The sequence below is a fragment of the Mastomys coucha genome, unplaced genomic scaffold, assembly GCF_008632895.1.
Source record: "Mastomys coucha isolate ucsf_1 unplaced genomic scaffold, UCSF_Mcou_1 pScaffold22, whole genome shotgun sequence".
Lineage (NCBI taxonomy): Eukaryota > Metazoa > Chordata > Mammalia > Rodentia > Muridae > Mastomys > Mastomys coucha.
The window spans coordinates 127,847,162-127,851,802 of record NW_022196905.1 but is presented as its reverse complement, the minus strand read 5'-3'; the positions used below and the strand labels follow the sequence as shown (position 1 = coordinate 127,851,802).

Genomic DNA, 4,641 nt, shown 5'->3' with positions numbered 1-4,641 from the left:
TATATATATATATATATATATATATGAGACTTTGGACTAATTCTCACTCATGCAAGTGGCTGCCAATCTAGGTTTTACCTCTGGGAACAAAGGAACCAGGAGTAGTCTGACTTTTCAACCTCTATTTGCAAAGCACACTTACTTCCAAGCCCAAGGCTGAGAAGAATGGGTCCTGGAATTTTTTTTGCACAGTGACTAGCACCCAGTAGTGCTACCACAATCACCCGCTGAAGTACTGGGCTGAAAACCTGGTATCCCTGTTACCATTCCAATCTGAAATGTCACCCCACAAAATATTATGTGTTGAAGTCTTGGCCCCAGTGCAGTAGTGTTCAAAGGCAGGGCCTTGGGCCTCCTGAGGGCTCTGACTCTCCCATCAATGGCTTCATCCATGCATGGAATCATAGCTTGATGGCTATCAGGATGTGAAGCCTGGGTGGCAGACATGGATCTCTGAGGGTGAGACCCTCAAGGGCATATTTCGTTCTTAGTTCTCTCCCTCTCCTCCTTCCTCTCCTCTTTCCTGGCTACAAGGAGGTAAAAAATTAGGCTCCACTGCCACCTGTCCACCATGATGTTCTGCCTCACATTGGACCAGAAACATGGAATCAAATGACCATAGACAGAAAATATGAGTCAAAATAAATGTCTCCTCACTAAGTTGACCTGCCTCAGGTATTTTTTTGTCACTACATGGGAAAGGTAACACAAACGTTTGCTTGCCAAGATTTGTTGGCAAGTCTTCTGTCTTTTTTTAAATTTCACTTCCCTCCGATCTTTGCGATGTTATTTTTTTCTGGGAAAAGTGCTGTAAGATCCCAGTTCCTAAAAGTTAAAATATATTAAAGATTCATGCTGTTTAGGAGAGTGTTTTGAGAATTTCCCAACATCCCTGGGAGATAATTGGTGTCTCTCCAGGGAATTGTCGGGGTGAAGACTGAAAGTGATCGTGTAAATCACTTGAGCTCCAACAGCAGTTTTAATTAAGTTTTTTTTTTTTCCTTTCCAGAATCAGATGTTTATTTCACCAAAATGCACTGAGATTTGTTGACAAGTGACACATAGTATTTTATTCTGCAGGGATTTTTTTTTTTTAAATTATTATTACTAGAAAATATTCTCGGAGAGACCTGGTTCTCTGGTTAATTAATTGATCAAGTCAGTTGGATGCCTGAGAATCAACCTATGGGGGAATTCGCTGAGTTGAGGGCTGACTTTGACCTCCAGTAGAAGAGGGAAGCCAAGACTCCCAGCTCTCTTTTAGGATACTGGTGTCCTGTGTCATTTTACTTCCTTGCTTCTTGTCTCTGTCTTGGGAGGTGCCGTCAACTCCAACTAGACTAAGCGTGATGGTTAGTCTCTTCGCTGTCAACTCAAATGGATCCAAGTACAGATGTAAGGTGACCGACAGCTGTGTTGTGGTCCTGTCTCCATGCCATCTCCGCTACAGTAAACCGTCCTCCCCATCCCTGAGTCACAGTAAACCCTTCCTCCCTTAAGTGAATATCTTAGTTAGGGTTTCTATTACTGTGATGAAACATTAAACGGAAAAGCAAGCTGGGGAGGGAAGGGTTTATTTGGCTTTCACTTCTAGATCATAGTCCATCACTGGAGGAAGTCAGGCCTGGAACTCAAATAGGGCCGGAACCTGAAGGCAGGAGCTGATGCAGAGGCCATGGAGGGGTGCTGCTTACTGGCTTGCTTCCCCTGCCTTGCTCAACATGCTTTCTTATAGAACCCAGGACTACTGGCCCAGGGATGGATCCACCTGCCATAGTCTGGGCCCTCCCCTATTGATCACTAATTGAGAAAATGCCTTACAGCTGGATCTCATGGAGGCATTTCCTCCACTGAGGCTCCTTTCTCTGTGATGACTCTAACTTGTGTCCAGTTGATGCACAAAACCAGCCAGGATGGTTAGTTCAACACTCTCATGCATTTTCCCAAAACAATGGAGAAAATAGCTGCACAAGAGGTTCTAGAACCTTCCGTAACTAGAATGCACAGCTTACACAGCTTGTAAACCATGCTATATGTACTCACTTCACTTTCCCCCTTGTCCCATTGTGGAATCCATAAGCAGTTCTCAATCTAATCTGGGACGTCGGATTCTGTTATGGTTCAAATCTGGAATGGCCCTCACAGGATCATGTTTGAACACTTGGTCCCAGCTGCTGGCACTGTCTTCAGAGTTGTAGCCTAGCTAGGAATAGAGGGTAGCTGGGGATGGAGTCTTGAAGATCATATAGCTCAGGCCTGGTCTAGTAGTTTAGAGTTCACCTTTTTTCTTTTTAAAGATTTATTTTATTTTAAACTTTGTATATGTGTATGCATGTGGGCATGTGCATGTGAATTACTGATCTTTCTGATCTGCAAAGATTTGAGCCAAGTTGTACTATGAGTGCCTATTGCTACCTTGGAGTTGTGGCTGTTGTTGTGTCTTCTCTGCCACCACGGACTTCTCCTTCTGAAACAGTGCACCCAATTAATCCATTCTCCTTCATCTTACTTATGTCTTCCGTTGCCATAGTGACAAGAAAAGTAAATAATATAGATCCTGATATGGCAACAATTAGTGGTAATAGGTGTGGGCTGCATGATTCAAAGAACTGTATCTAAGACCCCTCCCCCTTTCCCAGTCCACTGTGATGTGAATGGCTTCTACCACACCTCCTGCTGCCAGCAGCTGAGCCACCCCTCTAGGCCTTCCTTCCCAGGATGGACTGAACCCCTCCAGAACCAAGAGCCAAAATAAATCTACCCTCTCGTTTCTGTCAAGTAGTGAAATCCCAGTGAAGCTGAAGTAAGGAGTGAGACCCCTGCCCTGTCTCTCACCCTTCTGACTTCTGACAGGAAGTGATGGGACAAGACCTTTGACCTTGGACATCCTAGTATCCACATCCACAAGTAGGAAAATTAAATCTCTGTTCTCTTTCTCTGTATCTCTTTCTCCATTTCTCCCTTTCCTCCTTTCCTCTATCTAATCATACTCTTGTTTTTATTTTATTTTTCTGTCTTGATGTGGGATGCTCCTGTGTGTGTGCTGTGAGTACGTTTGTGTGTGGTGTGTATGTCTATGTGTGTGTGTGTGTTTGGGGTGTGTGTCTGTGGAGTGTGTGTGTCTGTGGTGTGTATGTCTGTGTGTGTCTGTGGTGTGTATGTCTGGTATATATCTGTGGTGAGTATGTGTGTGTATGGTGTGTGTGTGGGGGGTGTATGTCTGTGTGTGTGTGTCTGGTATGTGTCTGTGGTTTGTGTGTGTGTGTGTGTCTGTGGTATGTATGTCTGTGTGTGTTTGTGGAATGTGTGTGTCTGGTATGTGTCTGTAGTGTGTGTGTGTCTGTGGTGTGTATGTCTGTGTGTGTCTGTGGGGTATGTGCTTGGTATGTGTCTATGCTGTATGCATGTATATGTCTGTGGGTTGTGTGTATGTGTGTCTAGTATGTGTCTGCGGTGTGTATGTGTGTCTGAGATATGTGCATGTCTGTGTGTGTCTATGGGGTGTGTGTGTGTGTGTATCTGTGGAGCATTTGCCACAGTGTGCATGTGGAGGTCACAAGACAGTGTGTGCGAGAGTGTCCTTTCCTGCTACAGTATGCGTTGGGATCAAACTGGCAGCAAGTACGTTTACCTGCTGGACAATCTCACTGGCCTGGTCTCCTTTCTTCTTGCATGACACTATTTCTTAGGTATTTCAAACTGGCCACAGATTTGCTAGGTAGCCAGGGATGACCTTGAACTTCTTCTTCTTCTTCTTTTTTTTTTTTTTAACATATCTTGCCTCGAGTTTATTTGTAAAAACAGCATAGGACACTGGTCATCTGCAAACTGTTTAAGTAGGTGTGCCACAGCAGTCCATCTGTCTTCACACTGGCAGGAGCCTTTTCTATGGGGCCTTCACAGGGGCCTGGGCACCTTTGGGAGCCTGAGCTGGAGCTGAAGCCTGGGCCTTAGCTGGAGCCTTGGCCCCTGCCTTTGTTTGAACCTTGGGCTTTGGTTGGCAGAGCCTTTGACCCTTAGCCATGTAGCTTCGAATCTTCTTCCCAAGCTTGGGGTGAGCGATGAATGCCAGACGGCTGAGTTTGCGGCTGGGACCCTTTGGCATCTTGGGCTTGACGGCCTGAGGCTTCACCAGGGCCTTGATGGCCTCTGCGCGTGCACTCACAGCCTTTGCGTTGTTGGTCTGCATCTTCTTCAGGCCTTTCTTGTGCTTCTTGGCAAAGCGGATATTCCTCAGGAACTTGGGGTCAACCCCCTTTAGAGATTCGTAACTTTGTGACCAGGGTTTCTTGATGCCATTTCTGTGCCATTTGCAGGACTGGTTGTGTGTGGTGTGGTTCTTGGACTTGGCCATGTCGACTGCACGGTAACCCGCGGCTCCCGTAGCGCCTGGGACCGGAAGAGAAAGAGAAAGGCTCGCAGTGCAACACCGACCTTGAACTTCTGACCCTCCTACTTCCTCCTCCAGAGCATTAGGATTCCAATTGTGTATGACCATACCTAGTTTAATCCTCCAATCTCCATAAACTCCCAATCTGAGGTTTTCTGTTACAGTAGCACAAAGCAAAACTAGACCCAGGTGTTCATTACAAAAGCTCTTATAACGTAACAGCTTCGAGGGAGAATCCGGTGCCTCTGTCT

At 45.7% G+C, this 4,641-nt stretch overlaps 1 pseudogene; it reads right to left on the bottom strand.

Annotated features, from left to right (window-relative positions):
* Positions 1-3,755: 3,755 nt before the first annotated feature.
* On the bottom strand, positions 3,756-4,354 carry LOC116070941 (annotated as a pseudogene).
* Between the last annotated feature and the right edge of the window lie 287 nt (positions 4,355-4,641).